Genomic DNA, 18,628 nt, shown 5'->3' with positions numbered 1-18,628 from the left:
TGCCTAGCGGTTCTCGGGAGGCGCCGGGAGAGCAACCTCCCCCAGACATTGAGCCTGTTGCCGAGGCCCTTTCGGACGAACCATTGGACGCTCGCCCCCCATCACCCCGCACTCGCCATTGCGAGAAACGGATGGGTCAGAGGCAGGACTTGAGAAGGAGTCAGAGATTAAGATCAAGGACTTTCCCTACTTAAACCTGCAGCTCCAGGGGAGGAGCTGCTGAGTCAACTTTCTTTATACGTTGCAGAGCATGTCTAGAGTGCAGCTAGGGAATTCTAGTGAGTTAGTTTAGTGCTCTCTATGAAATGTACTGCTTTTGATGTATCTATTACTCTAATAAAACAAGACTTAATTACACCTGCGTCTCAGCCTCATGGATCCCACTCTGAACGGGACAACTCTGGATATAGCTTAATTGGATATTGCTCACTAATTTGGAATCTTATAGGCTGAAAATGCAAACAAAGATACTGTTTTGGTAATGTATTTATCCAGTTCAAAGAATGAAAGGCAAATTGTATTTATGTCCCTCAGTCTGTAGCAGCTGTCAAGGGGCTCATTTACATGGTGGTTTAGTGTGTGTTTGGTGCTACTCCCACCTTTTAATTTGCACGGTTCACATGATGTTACCAGCACACAGAAGCTATCACACAGTTCTCCCCCTGTAGATCCGTACTAATCCAATCTTCTGATAATACAAAAAGGGAAGAAAAAAAAGTCTCAACTGCACTGGGCTCCTCCTTTTAGGCGCTTTGCTCTGATGCTTTTAGGTGAGTGTGTCAATTGTTCCCCTCTCCACACCCACTCCCTCCTCCTCCCTTTGTTCATTTTGTTTCCTGAGGGCTGAGAAGCAACTTCTGGCTACTGTGCAACAATCAGCCCCTATCTAACGTGACTGATCCCAGTGTGAATAGAAAACAGTGTTTGCAGCTGGCATTGAGCTCTTACTGTGGATGGCGCAAATTGAAAACGGAGGTTAAAAAAACATCTTTAATACAAGCTAATGCTCCAGTGTGGATAAGCGCAAGGATAGCTTTCAAAAACCTGGCCCTCTGAGCATTATACAGAGGACAGTATAAAATATATTGTACAACAATATCTTCAGTTTTCCCCACACAAATAAAGAAATATAGATCTGACTGAATTTTAGAGTATTTTCCATTTAAGTGGACTGAAGGCATAAATTTGGTAAGGGTCGTTTTTGGAGTGGATGGAATGCTAAATGTTGCAAATAGAGTTGCCTAACATATGATTCCTTTTAATAACCTAATGCCATTGAGAAAGGTGGGAATTCTGAATAATTAGAATGAGTCCATAAAATAAATGCTTATTTTATTTATTATTTATGTAGAAAGATTTGTAAACCACTTAATCATAAAACTCTCTCAAGCATTCAACAAAACTCCTCAAGCAGTGTTGTCTCTGATTGTTTTCTCCTTAATACCTACAAAGGCATTCCTTGGACCTTTCGACATGAGCCTCCTGTTTTAATTACTGTGTTGTCCTAGTGGGGTTCTTTTATTGTGTATTTTAATTATGGAGGTTTATATTTTAATGATTGTGTAATTGGTTTTTGTAATTGTAAATTGCTTAGAAGCCTATTTAGAAGGTATGTTAATAGCACAGATTTTAAATTTGCCAGACAATCCATAGATCAACAGATTTGCACACTGTATATTTCACCTCTTTATTTAAGCATACTTTTTTTAAAAAAGGAAAGAAACCTATTTGCTGGCATCTGATGAAGCTTTACCTTCTTACGCTGCATTCAAGCCATAATAGAAGGCTCTCAACTAGGGATGTGCTAAAATTCCACCCAATCTGATACCAAATCATCCATTAATTCACTTATTATCTGTCATTGCAGACTGGATTTTCTGTGGCTATTTTTGAAAATTGTTTTTTTTTTTTTAAAAACCCAGTGTTAAGGATACTTTTATTGATAATTCCTTTCATTTATTGATATTTCCTTTCAAAATATCAATATCAATATCAATATTTTTGTGAAGGGAAATAACAGATTGGTAAAAGCAGCTGCAAGCAAACCAACAACAAAGTCAAATCGATACTGGCCTGTTAGATCGACGGAACGCTTTTGAACTGGCACCAGCCAACTGATCCCATTCCAACTCTTCACAGAGTAGCTGGAGTTCGTCATGGGAGGCTCAAAAAAGCTCCAGGAAACTGATTCTGAGGGCATTCCATTCCCACCTGACTCTGTCTATCATCATCATCCTCCAAAAGCCTGTAAAGACTTATTCTTGGCTTAGGAGTTCCCCATATGGATTGCTTTTGTCAGGACTTGCTGGGACAGCTGCCCCATGGGGTGAGCCATTGAACTGCAGGTGTCCAACGTTTTAGTGAAGAACCCTCAGGCCCTGAACAGATTCTGCTCACCCAAGAATGAGTATAAGAGGGCTTCCTCTTCTAGTTGAGTTTTCCTGAGTTCTGGGTGCATTAAAGTATTCTTGTTTGTTCTTCATTCCTGACTTCTGGCTTGCTCCTCGATCTTGCTTCCTGGTTTTTCCTTTGAACCTGACTTGTCCCATGATCCTGACTTCTACCTTCTCCCACAGCTACAGCCCAGCTTTCACAACTTCCCTCTATACATTCCTTTTCCTTGTGTATTTGCATCTATTCTTCAGCTAGTGTCTCTCTATATTTTTAATTTTAAGTGTCTAATATGTTCTTAGGCACTGTGTTTGTGTAAACACAAAGTGAGAGTCCCTGAATATTGGGCACCTCCTTCAGTAGTGTAGTGGCAAATTCAGAAGTGCAGGGTCCCTTCATGATAGTCACAATCACAGCCACATCCCCTCCCCTTTTTTTCCTGGGTTGAGAACAAGATCCTTGTTAATGCCTTCTCCTACATCAACAGATGTTCCTAAGAGCCAACAAGCATGCAAAAGGAGAGTGTTAGTTACTGAAAATGGTCTTCTCAGTGGCTGACTCACCTCTTTTTATTCCAGTTGGCTCCAATCATCAGGAAAGTACAAGGAAGCATGTTAGAAGACTCTTCTCAGTGGCTAACACACTCCCCTTTCATGCTGATTGGCTCGTAGGATGCTGGAGACAGACAGACCCTGCTTCCAAAAATGTAAGGGACCTACGACCCCCCAAGACCCTGGATGACTACATCCCTGATCTTCTAGTTCCCTATTCTTCCCTTTGCTTATGTTTGGAGATGTGAAACCTGTGGGCCTGTGGATGTTGCTCGACTCCAGCTCCAATCAGCCCCAGCCAGCATGGCCAGTGATCATGGGATCAGTGACTGTAATGGGAGTTGTAGTCCAGCAACATCTGGAGGTCCACAAATTCCCCACCCCTGCTTTAGATTGCAATCTGATTGAGCAGGACCATGTCTGTTGCTGCTGCTACTGCTGTTGTTGTTGAACTCTAGTGCAACACCTAATACAATTTTAAGTACTATAATCAGACCACAAAAATTGGTTCATTTTTAATCCTAAATTAGCTTATTATTTTAGGCACATGCCACATAACTATGTTTTCTGGCTCGACAGAAACAACAATTTGACAAGAACATTTCTTAGTTTAGACATGATTAATTGACAAAGTAATGAGGCAATTAAAATTGAACTGACAATGGGAAAATTAGGTGAGAACTGTGATGGTAGCAATATTATTTGTGGGACTTATGAATAGCAGCACTATAATGCACGACGGATGTGGCATGGGTGTTTGAAGCGTTACCCTTGTCATTAGATTTATATATAAATGTCACCTTTGAAATTAGTGGTGCTCCACTAGAATTATTATATTGACTTTCAAAGGGAAGTTGGATGTGACAAGAAGGGGAAAATGAATGCTTCCCAGCAATTGAAGGTGTTTTGTTTGTCTTGAAAATGAAATGGTGTATAGTAAATACATGACTAGCATCTCAGCAACAAAAAACTTTCTCCTTCACATTGTAAAAGATATCTGCATGGGATGTCCCCATAATCTTTTGCCGGTGTTTTAATGCCATACAAGAAGTGCAGGAAGCATTAATGGGGACAATGAAGGTGCGTAAGGACTTAAGAAGAGTCCTGCTCATCTAATCCAGCACTCTGTTCTCACAGTGGCGAAACAGATGCCCATGGGAAGCTCACAAGCATAGCCCGAGTGCAAAAGGACTCTCCCCATCTACCAGACAGTGCAGATCTTCTTGCATCAGCACGACAATTTCATATGTGCAGATCATGATTTTAGTGTCTGCAATGCATGCAACCTTTCACCCCTGTCGCTACTAGTACAAGCTACTCATGTTCACTCTGTGCACACAGATGCTCTAAATGATCTCATCCAAGACCTGAAAACAAAGACCACTCTTAGGCCCCTGAAAATATTTCATCTGGCAATTAAAATAGCTTCTGGAAGTGTGAAATGGCTTGCAAAATGGAAGAGCTATTCTCACATGGCTGCTTAATGTCTGGCCTGCAAGGATGTTCCAGTGCATGGCAAAGAGCTGCTTCTCCCATCACTGTTGTATTATGAAGGGAGAAGACCCAGAAGTTACTTGAAAATGTGTTAGAGAAACCAGGTAGCCGCTTCACCTCAGGTTTTTCATGTGCAGACAGAACATCTGGTAGCTCCATTAAAAGGGGTCATATCCATTTTACAGTGCTGGCTTAAAGCTGTTAAATGTTTTACATGTTTTTAAACGTTCTTAATATTTTAAAAATGCTTTAAATATGGTTTTCTTTTCTTTTTAATGGTATTGTTTTAATTCTTTGTTGGTAGCAGCACTGGGCTTGGGAGGAATGGTGGGATAGAAATTTATTTATTTATTTCATAATAATAATAGGCAGGATGGGTGCCTGCCTCCCCCATGCATTCTGAATGTGCACCCCACAACATCCTTGCAACGTCCACAGAAGCATACACATTCAGTTTGAAGCAGTCTGTACAGGGAACAAACTATACTGTCTGGCCAGTGTTGGGGGAAAAAGCACGCTGGACTCACTTGATAAACTCATAATCTGATCTAGAAGGAAACATTTGCTATTCTTACTTGATTGCTGCTGCTTGATAGGTGCCCCTTCTGTTGGGCTACCCCAAATAGCACATCATCTGTCTGGATAGTACAGCCAACAATGTGTGAATAACCCCCCAATGGAAAATGGAAATGGACTGCCTTCAAGTCGATCCTGACTTATGGCTACCCTATGAATAGGGTTTTCATGGTAAGCGGTATTCAGAGGGGGTTTACCATTGCCCCTCTCTGAGGCTAGTCCTCCCCAGCTGGCTAGGACCTGCTCAGCTTGCCACAGCTGCACAAGCCACCCCTTCCTTGTCCGCAACTGCCAGCTTGGGGGCAACTGAGCTCCTTGGGACTATGCAGCTTGCCCACGGCTGCACAGGTGGCAGGGCATGTAACCCCTGAGCCACTCGCTGTGGGGTTGATCTTTAGCTGGCCCTTTACACCCAGGAGACACGAGCGGGGATTTGAACTCACAGACTCTGGACTCCCAGCCAGGCTCTCCTCCCCACTGTGCTATACTAGCTGTGCAACCCCCTAATAGTCTCACCTATTTAGGACACCAAAGAACAAAAGGAGCTAGAAAGAGATTTTTTCAACTGGTTAACTAAGCTGAAACTTCATGGGACAGGAACTCTGTGCAGAGCCTTGGGAGCTGTGAAGTGGTCATCTCATTGCACCATTGCAATCATTGCACAGCCAGATCAGTCAACAATTTCACTCTGTGGCCAGCTGTAATGTGCATTGTATTGGGTGAATGGCCAGGACAGATTTTACAGTAATCTGACCCAGACTTGTAAGAATCAGTGCCAGAAACTCATATCTCAACATTATCCTGTTATTTTCTATACTTTTCAACAGCTTTCTCTTTGCCCAAATGCCTCGCCCCCCCCCAACCACCTTCACATGCATTAGGAATTTCAGCATGCTTAATCAGTCTCATACAGTAATTCGTAAACAGATTTCAGACATTTGAGTTTTTATTACTTTTCTGACCATTTGTTCTCTAATACAAAGGCAATCTATTCTGGCAGAAGGGATGATGAGCGTAGAGAATATGGGATTGATGCCAGTCAGCTGCAGTTGTCATTCTAGCTCTGAAAAGCAGGACCAGTTGGAATAACTTTTCCAGGCTTGCCTAGAGGTTTTGTTTTATGAATACTTAGGAAAGCATGTGATTCTGCTAGCTCTGAATTAATTACTGCTTGGAAATAAATCTTCGAGCAGCAGGAAAGTGCAGTCTGAATGTTAGAGCAGACAAAGGGGAATGAAAGCCTGGCTTGGCCTCTGATGCTGGGAATGTCAGCCTGTGAAGCCTGCACAAAAGATCAAACAACTATATATAGATATATAATGTGGATGTGTGGTTATCTCTTTCTTTTTAAGGCACTTTCCAAGACTAAATTTATAGTTCTGCTCCAGGTATCTTGGAAGGCCCTTTGGTAGCATATTATTGCTGATTCTGTGAGTCATCGTTTAGGGAAGGTTCCACTGTGCTTGTTAAAAAGTGTCATCTGTCCTTATGTTGTCGTAAAAGTATAGTAACTTACTTGTTCAATCCCCTGTACTCAGCCGTTTCTGTCTCAGGCCCCATATGCAAACCCCAACAGCGTGGGTATAAATAAACAGTGTCAGTGTTATTTATTATTGAGTCAGTTAAGCATACTGATTGCAATTAGCTAACAGTATAAACTATTATCTTTAAAGGGGACATTCAGTAAAGATGCCTGTGATCCCCGAAAGACCTACACATTAGTGATACAAGCTTTCATGGTCTAGAGCCCATGCTGCATTAAGTGCTATAATGAGTAGGAAGGTGTGTGTGTGTCTGTGTGTGTAGTAACAAAGAGAGGGAGTAAGAATGTGAGTGACTAGCAATAAGTCTTTCAGATTTCCATGCAGATGTAGCAGAGTTACAATCAGACCTGGGACCAGCTTAAGATAGTCACAGGCTGCCACCATGGAGTCCAAGTCTGATACTGGCAAAGTGATGGTCACATGGGCCAGAGGCAGGAGGCATGGTCGTGAACAGGTTTGAGGTCAGGTACCTGAGCAGCAGAGCTTGGAAGTAACTAGTTACAAGTAACGAATTACTTCTAATTCATTACTTTTTTGGGTAACGAGTGGGTAATTCCTTTACATTTTGATTGCAATAGAACTAGGAGTAATTTTACTACTATTGTGGAGTAATTGTAACGTTTCCAGCATTACTTTTGGGCATTACTTTGGGGGGGGATTTGTGGATGAAAATCATGTGTCTCAAACTGGGCTTCTGTGCAGCATCGCTCTTTCCTCATGCTCTGTGGATGGGTAGGAGGCGACGAGGGAGGAGGTGGAGAGTGAGACGGGGTGGAGTGGAGAAAACAATTATTTAAAAAAATGGATAGTGGTGGTGAAGAATGGAGTGGAAGGAAAAAGGAGCCGGAGGTCAAAAACATGGATAAAGGAGGAGAAGGAGGCAATGGCAGAATGGAGATAAAGAACCGTGGAGGTGAAAGATGACAAAGCTTTTGTGTGTGTGTGTGTGTGTGTGTGTGTGTGTGTGTGAGCGAGCGAGCGAGCGAGTGAGTGTGAGTGTGAGTGTGAGAGTGTGAGTGAGAGAGCGCACTTGTGTACTTGGCACACAAAGTGGCCTCCACCACCCTCTCTGGTTACTGTGCTGCATTTGTAGTATTTTAACTTTTTTGCATCTCAGGGGAAAATGTGTGCTTGAGTGAGTGTCCCTGAACTGGTGGCAGGGCAGGGTCTGGGAGGTGGTTAAGTGAGAGAGATTATGCTTGCTGGCTGAGTGGAGGGTGGGGTTGGACTTGGTTTAACGTGCAAAGATCTGAGTAGTGGCCTCAGCCTCCCTCCCCACCACCCTTACCAGCGGAGAGACCACCATTGCCATCTTATGAATAAAAATAATTATTCTACTAACTCTGTATATGTTTGTTTATTTTTAATGTTGTTTTAGGCTACTTAGATGTGCAGCAGCAAAGGCCAGCACCTTGTAGGTGTTCTTTTAAGTAACTGAAATGTAATTGTAGTGATTACTTTGGAGGAAAAGTAAAGTAATCAGTTACTTTCAGAGCAATTGTAATTGTAACGCTAATTACTACTTTTTGGGCCATGTAACTGTAACTGTAATTTATTACTTTTTAAAAGTAATCTTCCAAGCTCTGCTGAGCAGGCAAACTAAGCCAGAGGCATGGGTAAGAATGAATTTATGTAGTCAACCAATGAGACAAGTTGCTTAGATTGCTGGACTAGTGAAGGAAGAAATGCTTTATATGGCTTAGTGCTTCTCCATTGATTTGGGAAGTTAGCTGACCAACTTCAGACTGACAGCACATATAGACCAGCATTGTAGTTAGAGAGCTGTCTTGTCCTATAAAGCCTGATCTGATTGGCTGGTTGAATGCCTATAATGGTTGTGGTGCTGGAGGTAAGGTGCCAAAGATTGGCCACTAAAAGTCCTGATTTGAGAACTCCCTGCTTCTTGGCACCTTACAGTATCCTAGTCATAGCAGCTCATCTACATGGTGGTTTACTGTGTGTTTGGTGCTACTCACATGTCCTTTTAATTGACATTGTTCACATGATGTTACTGGCAAACAGAAGCTATCACACAGTTTCCCCCCTGTAAATCTGTACTAACTCAATCCGCTTATAATATAAAAAGTTTATAATAATATGGCTCCACTCTGCTGCACATGTCTTTGCAGACAGTGTGCTTCGATGCTTTTCAGTGGGCGGGTGAATTGTCACTTTCTGCTACTCCCCTTTTTCCTCTCACTAACTCTCCCATGAATTCCATTTTGTTTCCTGTGGTTTATCCAGCAACTTCTGACTGCTCTGTCCCCACATCACAGTTTGCTGCAGCCCTCTCTTCTTTCCTCTCTTCCTCACCGAGTAAACTTCCTTCACTCCTTGTAACAAACTAGCAATAGGCTCTCTTTCCACAGTAATCTAACTGGAATTGCCATCAGATTTTATCATTTTTTCTCACATTCTCTATCTTTGCAGAGAGAAATTTGAAGTAACGTCTCTATGCTCCTGGTTTCCAATTTTCTTTATTTTTCTGATTCCTTTTTTTTTAAATAAAATCACTTTGAAATCATCAATAACGTGATCAAAACTTTTACTGATGTATTTTCTATCATTACAGAGTTGAGAATAAACAATGATACCAGTGAAGACTTGTGAATAAATGATTATAATATTAATAATTCTCTGTAAAGCAAAAAAATAAAAATAAAATTATGGAGATCAGAAAAATGAGAAGATAGCAAAGGGAAAAGGAATCAGATCATTAATGACCACCAGGGGGGCACACTTAAAAACTAAATGTAAAAACAGAGAGGATTTCAACCCTATAACAGACCAGAAAGAAGAGGCGGTGGCCGATGACCCTACTTCTCATCAACTCCCAACACACTAGTGTAAAGAGGGGAGGGGAGGCTGCTTGCGCGACTGAAAGTACTGTGATGGCGAGATGGGGAAAAGAAGAAGAGGAGGGGCAGATGACCCTACTTCTTTTCAACTGCCAAAATTCAGGAAGCTGTGAGGGCAGGAGGGAGTGGAAATACTGTGCAAGTCAAAAATATTTGCACATGCCCAGTAACTGAGCAACTGGAGGGAGTAAAAATGTAAAATTAGAGAGCGGGGCCACAAGGAAACAGTGACACTAATCCTTCCCAGAGGAACACCTACTTGTGTGAATGGAAAACAATGGATTTGCGGCTACGACTGAGCATGAAGTGCGGACGTTGCCAATCTATTACAACAGTAAAAGCAATGTAGTTGCTACAAAGAAATTCTTTCATATGGATAAGCCCATTGTTGTAATAAGGACTGAGCCAAAGACTGGGGAGGGGGAGGAGAGAACATTTCACAGAAACTTGCTACAATAGTGTTAGCACCCCAGCCTTTGGCAGGGGGCTTCAAAATGAGGTTGAAAATATTTGCCCATTCAAGGAAAGGCAATCTAGAAAGCATTGCCGTCACTCTCAGTTGGCTTCATGACATCATCACATGCAGTTTCTTGACATAATCATGACCACTATGTGTTCCTGATTAGCTAGAGTTATCTGTGTTACTGTTCTCAAGAAGACAAATACAGTTTACAGTAGTGCCAATGCAGCAGCTGATCTGGTTAACAGTGCAGTGAACAAGGCAGACATTGTACAATTGGGAGTGAGTGGGAACTATTTCAGCTGACCTCCAAAGCATGGCTTCACACACACACACACACACACACACACACACACACACACACACACACACACACACACAAAAACAGGACAACATTCAGTGTTCATATCTGTTGACAATTGTCCCTTAATGGGAACAATCATGGCTTATTAGTAGAGCATATGTTTTGCATGACAAAGATCTCGGGTCCAATCTCAAATTTACAACAATCTTTACAAGTTTACAAGAAGATAGCACTGGCTGCCCTGGCAGTTGTGCTGTGGGGTGCCGCAGGGTACCATCTTGTCCCCCATGCTGTTTAACATCTATATGAAGCACTTGGGAGAAGTCATCAGGAGATTTGGGGCGAGGTGTCAACAGTATGCTGACGATACCCAGCTCTATTTCTCCATAATATCTGAATCGGGAGAGGCCGTGCAAGCCCTGGACCGGTGCTTGGACTCAGTGGTGGGCTGGATAAATTAAACTGAGTCTGAATCCTAGCAAGACGGAGGTGCTGTGGCTTGGTGGTTCCCGAGTTCGGATAATTGGTCAGTTGCCTGCTTTGGATGGGGTCGTACTCCCTCTGAAAGAGCAGGTCTGTAGCCTGGGAGTGCTTCTGGATCCATCTTTGTCGCTAGAGGCCCAGATGACCTCCGTGGCTAGGAGTGCCTTTTACCATCTTTGGCTGATAAGACAGCTGCAGCCGTTTCTGGACTGGGATAGCCTGACCACTGTTGTCCACACATTGGTAACCTCCAGGCTGGATTACTGTAATGCACTCAATGTGGGGCTGCCCTTGAGGTTGGTCCGGAAGCTGCAGCTGGTGCAAAATGCAGCAGCGAGACTGCTCACTGGAGCAGGGTATCGACAGCATGTCACCCCGCTGCTGAAAGAATTGCAGTGTCTGCCCATTTGCTACCGGGCCAAGTTCAAGGTTCTAGTTTTGGTGTACAAAGCCCTATCCAGCTCAGGACCAGGATACCTGAAAGACTGTCTTACCCCTTATATACCCAGTCGATCACTGTGCTCTGCAGGTGAGGGCCTCCTGCAGATACCATCTTATGAGGAGGTTCGTTCTGCACAATATAGGAAACGGACCTTTAGTGTGGTGGCACCTACCCTGTGGAATTTGCTCCCCTTAACTATTAGGCAAGCACCATCTCTGCTATCTTTTCGGCACCTTTTGAAGACTTTCCTCTTTCAACAAGCCTTTTAAGTTGAGACCTATCCCAGTCTGCGTCAGTGTTAGAATTGCTTTTAATATGTTTTCTTTAATAATATGTTTTTAACCCTTTTTAAAAAGATGTTTGTAAAGCTTTTTTAAAATGTTTTTTTGTTTTAATGTATTTTAAGGTCTTTTAACGATGTTTTAAAGTGTTTTTAGCATTTCTGTTTGCCGCCCTGGGCTTGTGCTGGGAGGAAGGGCAGGATATAAATCAAATAATAAATAAATAAATTATATAAATCCTATTTCTTATCACACACAAAAAAGGCTTCTGGGCAGCCAGTGGTCGCTCTCCTCATATAGTTGTATATTAGGTGTTTGAGCACACGCATGCGCGCACACACACACATTATCACATCTAACACAGAGACATTATTTATTCTAACCCCCCCTCCCCATTCTCTTCCTCTCTCGTTCACTTTGACACACACACATATAAACTTTCATCATCACCATCCTCAGCAATTATGCTTGAATAAAAGCATTTTAGCTGCTTGTTTTTTTTTAAGCCAATATGCTGGATGGGATGGTATCTTCAAGGAGACTGTACCTAGGAAGGGTCATTAGGATTGTAGCGTTTGGATTGCAAATGCATTATGACACACCAGAAATACAATGCAAGATATAACTTACAGTCATGTGGTTATGTACAGCAAAAAAAGAACAAAGTGTCTTGTGGCACCTTAAGACGGACCAATTTACTGGAGCAGAGGTTTTGTGGGCTAGAGCCCACTTCATTAGGTAGAGGTTCAGTGGAATCAATGTAGAGAGGAGTTGGAACTTGTAGTGATGTCTTTCCCAGACAAGCAGAAGTTAATGTTGAAATAGCCTGCAGAATAGAATCAGGAGGGAGTTGCCACCTCCTGATCCAAAGCTGCATCTGTTTCTTGAATGGCTCCAGGAAAGCAAGCAGGGTAAAGTGTGGGAACTATGAATGTCTCACACCATGCAGCAGCAGCAATTGCAATCTACTCACTTTTTTTCTGTTATCAAAGCTCTAGTGCAATGGAATTATATTTTCTAGCCCATAAATGTTCCAATACTAGGTTGCATTCAACTAAGTTCTCCTCCAAGTAGACCCACTGACATGAATGCGCCTGTTAGCTATGTCTATCAACTTTTTTAAAAAAACACCTGTGAGTAGGAACCAGCACTGAATACCACCCACTGGTTCAATACACACATTTTGGGATTCCAGTGTCCTTTTAAAATTCACTGATGAGCTATTCTGCAAGCATACTTTTTTCTTCTTTTTGTCAGTGATTCAGGATCTAAACTTGTTCATTCACTGTGACACCAAACAAATGCCACTCTGGAGGGAGAACAAAGAAACTCAACATGAAGGGGAGGTGGCTATGGGGGGAAAAGTCCTAGGAATGGAAAACTGTTGTCTATGGACTATTAATGGTCTGCGAGCTTCATTCAGGTGCCCTGTGGCATGTCTCCATGGATCTGTGGTTGAAGACAGGACACAGCTCGTCCATTGTATTAAATATTCATATTGATGTTATTGTTTCTCTTATTGCTTATATTTTATTGTATTACAATTTGAATTCTATGGAATACAATAATATGCAGTATAAGAAAGAAAAGAAGCGGTTAAAATACAACTAAAAATCATACACCATCTAGCATTACAATGACTACAACAGAAAAATCATGAAGGTGTCCATTGAGACCCCCAGCCATTTTCAAGTGCTCGGGGGGGGAAAGCTTTGGGAGCCACTGCTTCTGATCATTACAGTTTTCTTGGCTTAGCCACTGGCCACAACAACATATAGTACAATATAAATGATTTTCTCAGTTAAACTCATCCCTCTTATCAGATGCAAATGGCCTTACATGCTGTTGCTTTAAAATAGCCCAACACAAACTTGTCTGAACTTAGCTCTGAAAAATGCTGCAGTTTTGATTGCTTTGTTCTATAGGAGGAAGTACAGCTAGTAGGCATTTCTCCAGATTAAATCCAGTTAATTAAGAGGCGTAAACACCCACTGCCACATGTCAGTATTCAGACTGGCAACATGCAAACGCCCTTCTGTGCCAATTGGTATACCAAATTTAGACTGCGGCGTCATTTATAATCATAAGTGTTTGGCCAAAGTAAAATAGCCAGATTAGATTATTAGGGACTAGTTTATAATTCCATTGGGCCATATTTGAGTTAGCAGCACTTTTTCTGAATCATTAAAAGACTTGGCACTGAATAGATTCTGAAGAGATTGGATGGTGTCACTGGCTTCCTTGAGCAGCAAAGCAAAGCTTTCTTGGCATACATCACAAGGATTGCAAATGCTCTTATAAATGTCTTCATAGATGATTAATCTCTCTCCCCAGGTAACATTGGGCATTGTAGTTCTGTGAGGGGGATAGGAGTCTCCTACCTGTTCCCAGCACCTTTCACAAACCACACTTCCTACGATTCTTCCATGACAATTTTAAAGTGGTATAAAATGGATTTAAATGTGTAGTGTAGATGATTAAGGCCATGCATGCAGAATGATTTATAAATGTCTTTAAGCACATGTATGTAGAATGACACTCTTACTTTGTTTTGACTGAAATTCTGTTCCTGTATTTTTAAAGGAACGGTCTATCGATTATGGTTATAAAGTGAATTTTAAAGAATGTGCAGTTATATCTGCTGGATGTCCCAAAACCTAAAGGAGCTTTTGGGAAGTCTTCCATGGGGATATGTTTTTTTTTCCTTCTCCCACAGCTCTTTCACCTTTTCTGTGACTTACCCATCCCATTGTCACTGCCTTTCATGCTTGCAGAACCGTTTCAGATTTGAGTTGCAGTGGAAGGGAGAGTAAGATCCAGCAAGATCCAAAGAGCGACTCTTAGATACGTTCAGATTGCAGAAAAGCTGTGGGTACCACATAGAGTTGTTGAGGAATTTGTTCATTGTGAATTCCAGTATGAACTAGCCTGATCCACACTATCCGTACTACTGTATGTTCAGTATTTATTTATATTTTATTTATTTATTGAATTTCTTAGTCGCCCATCTGGCTGGCTATCCAGCCACTCTGGGCAACATACAAAATAAACATACAATAGGCATTACAAATCTGGAAACAAGAATAATAAAATCTAGCCCACCCCAAAAGCCTACCTGAAGAGCCAGGTCTTCATGGCCTGGCGGAAACTCATTAAGGAGGGGGCATGGCGGAGATCATTTGGGAGGGAGTTCAACAGGGTGGGGGCCACAATTGAAAAAGCCCTCTCTCTAGTCCTCACCAGTCTGGCTGTTTTGACTGATGGGATCGAGAGAAGGTCTTTTGAGGCTGATCTTGTTGGACGGCATGGCTGATGATGCTGGAGTCGCTCCTTCAGATAGACTGGGCCGAAACCGTATAGGGATTTAAAGGTCAAAACCAACACCTTGAATTGGGCCTGGCAAGCAACTGGTAACCAGTGCAACTCTTTTAGCACAGGAGTTATATGATCTTGCCGGCGGCTGCCTTTGATCAGGTGCGCCACCGTGTTCTGTACCAGTTGCAGCTTCCGGACCGTTTTCATGGATAGCCCCACATAGAGCGCATTACAGTAGTCTAGGCGAGAGGAGACCAGTGCATGTACCACTGATGGGAGCAGATGATTGGGAAGGTAGGGGCGTAGCCTCCGTATCAGATGGAGTTGATACAGTGCTGCCCAGCTCACAGCCGAAACCTGAGCTTCCATGGACAGTTGGGAGTCAAGAATGACCCCCAGGCTGTGGACCTGGTCTTTCAGGGGCAGTTGTACCCCATTGAGCACCAGGTCCAAATCCCCTAACCTTCCCTTGTCTCCCACAAGCAGTACCTCGGTTTTGTCAGGGTTCAGTTTCAGCTTATTCCTTCCCATCCAGCCACTCACCGACTCCAGGCACTTGGACAGGGTTTCTACAGCCAACCTTGGTGAAGATTTAAATGAGATATAGAGCTGTGTGTCATCCACATACTGGTGACACTGCAGCCCAAATCTCCTGATGATAGCCCCCAGTGGCTTTATGTAGATGTTAAATAGCATCGGGGAGAGGATGGAGCCCTGTGGCACCCCACAAGTGAGAGGCCAAGGATCCGAAACCTCATCCCCCAATGCTACTCTTTGGTGCCTATCAGAGAGGAAGGAACGGAACCACTGCAGTACAGTGCCCCCTATGACTAATCCCTCCAGGCGGTCCAACAGGATACCGTGGTCAACAGTATCAAAAGCTGCTGAGAGGTCCAGGAGGACGAGGAAGGTGCATTTACCCCTATCCAACGCTCTCCTCATATCATCCACCAAGGTGACCAAGGCTGTTTCAGTCCCATGTCCAGGCCTGAAGCCTGACTGAAATGGATCCAGATAATCCACTTCCTCCAAGTGCGCTTGCAACTGCTTCGCCACCACCCGCTCAACCGCTTTGCCCAGGAATGGTAAGTTTGAGATTGGGCGAAAGTTGTTCAGATCTTGGGGATCCAAGGAGGGCTTCTTTAAAATTGGTTTTATTACTGCCTCCTTGAGAGCTGATGGCATCACGCCCTCTTCCAAGGATGCATTTACCACCGCCTTGATCCCCTCGCCCAGTCTGTTCTTGCAGCTCATAATGAGCCACGATGGGCAAGGATCAAGTAAGCAGGTGGTTGGCCTTAAGGTTGAAAGCACCTTGTCCACTTCATCAGAAGGAAGAAGCTGGAACTGATTCCACATCACCGGAGAACCACTGGCCATCTTTGGCTTACTCACTGCATCCATGGCGTGCGGAATCGAACTCTTTAGACAATCGATTTTATCCGCAAAGTGCTTTGCAAACTCATCACAGGAGGTCTTAGAATGCCCATTGGTTCCAAAGCAACTGGACCGACCAGGCTTCGGACTACTTGGAACAGCCTCCTGGGACAGCACTCAGCGGACGCAATAGAGACAGCAAAAAAAATCCTTTTTTGCTGCCCTTATTGCCACATGGTAGGCTGCTGCAGCTGCTCTGACCCGTGTCCGGTCGTCATCAGAACAAGATTTCCGCCACCGGTGTTCTAGCCGTCTCACCTCCCGCCTCAGAGTTCGCAGCCGTGGAGTATACCACGGTGCCGTCTGAGTCTTATTCGGGGGAGAGGGCGTTTCGGAGCCACTATACTTTGGATGCCATTATCCTTTGGATTTTACACTTCTCTGAATTTTGTGAGACCGTTCCTGTTTAAAAAGAGTATCAAAATACATGTTGATGCATTATTTCAAGATAAATAAATTTTAAGAAATGTTATTTTGTAAGAAAATGGGTTCAAAAAGACATCCTTAAACACTAATTTTTGTGTGCATTTTTAAAAAAAAACATCAATTAATGTGGAAACATGATGGGATGGAGTTATGAATGAACACATGCAATTGATCTGCCGTTCCTAGAACCATACCACACAATTCCTACAGTAAGTTATTGATAGGCACTTTTTATTAGAGCAAGAAAAAGAGGGGGCAACATCAGAAAGGGGAATCCAGAAAAAGAGGCAAAGCCACCCAATGATGCTTGAAAAAGAGAAAGTTATCAGAAAGTACAATATGCCCATTGAGTTTCAGCATATTGCCTTTTTCAGGAGCACCAGAAAAGGTAACAAAAATGACGTATTTTGGCTGTACTCTTATACACACATACCTGGGAATTATTCCCATTGAACTTACTTCTGAATAGACATGCATAGGCTTGCATTGTAAGAATACTAAATATTAGAAAATATACTTATTATATTGAATTGTGTCAATATTCCCTAGCAAAGGGATTTCTGCTGTTGGCATGTGTATCTAATACAGGAGTCACCAACATGGTGCCTGTGGACACAGTGGCACCCTTGAGAGGCCCCCACTCACTAGCCCCTTGGTCATGAGGTGATAAGGGTGGTTGCCTTTTTCTCGCTTGAAAAGAACATAGAGCTGGAGGACGACGTTGTGTTTTTCAAGGCACTAATTTATTCTACTGCATCCAACTTTTACCCCAGATCCCTTGGAAAAGTGAAGTGTGGGTTCTCTCTCTCTCTCTCTTGGAGGGGAGATGTGATCCAGGGAGCGGGAAGAAATGACCAGAGGGGGTGGTGCCCACAGCACTCACTCAAAAATCAAAATGTGTCCAAGGGCCTAAAATGGTTGGCAAGTTCTGATCTAGTATATCTACTGCTAGAGATATAAATGCACATGAAATCACATGTGGTCAGAAACACAGTGCATGAGTAGGGCTGTGCGTGCATTTGTGTGTGTGATGGCAATGGTGATGGAGTGAAAAACAGAGCCCTCCCCAAACGTTTTTCCTTTGCTGCACTCATCAACATGATTGTTGATTTAATCTCAGATTGGTTGAGGATGACTTCATTTGGAATGGATCTAAAAACAGAGCTTTATGGATTGTAACCCTGTAATCTGTCTAAACTTCAGAGCTGAAATGGCTTCAGAATTGCTATGTACAACAGGTTCCCCGAATGCCATAATTTACTATTGGATATGAAGCAAAATATGGACAGTTTGTTGTGCAAATGCCTGAGAGATTAGTTACAGAGCATCAAGAAACTGCCCTGTAATGAATTACATTGAAATTAATGCCCTGTAACAGGGTTAGTTAATGTTGTGCCTTTCAGATGTTGGACTACAACTCTCATCTTCCCTGACCACTGGCCATGCTGGGAGGGGCTGATGGGAGTTAGAATCCAACAACATCTGAAGGGTACCGTGATGGCTATCACTGCCCTACAATAACCTGATGCTGTTGCGATTGAAGTCATACAGTGAGGGATATCTGCTAAGTGCCATTGTCTCATATGTAAGGAGAAAACATAGTCTTTGGATGAGGGGAAAGATAAAAAAGTGTACAGATGATTGAACCTTCTCTTTAAATCTTGCAATTTCTAAAATATGTGTACTTGTATAAGAATGTCCATGCAACATCACAACAAAGTCTTAGTGGACCTTTAGAATCAAAGGCCATAGATATTTTGGTCTCAGGAGATAAGATGATAGCATTTACACTCACAACTTCTGTTGATGAAGAACAATGCATATTTCAGCTTATTAGGATCATGAAAATCTGACAGAGACCAAAATCTTGCGTTATTTCTTGCACTTTGCTTTGGTGCAACTTCACAGGGAACAGTCACCATCACAGCACACTGAATTGCACACAGACTATATTGTAAAAAGGCATTGCATTGTGTGTTAATGTGTGGAATCCAGCCATTTGTCCCTTTGATGCCCTATCTGAGCCTGTTTTGGGGTCTGAAACTGCTTAATAATATGCTAGAAAG

Source organism: Rhineura floridana, chromosome 4, assembly GCF_030035675.1.
Source record: "Rhineura floridana isolate rRhiFlo1 chromosome 4, rRhiFlo1.hap2, whole genome shotgun sequence".
Classification (NCBI taxonomy): Eukaryota; Metazoa; Chordata; class Lepidosauria; order Squamata; family Rhineuridae; genus Rhineura; species Rhineura floridana.
Note: the sequence above shows the minus strand (reverse complement) of the source record.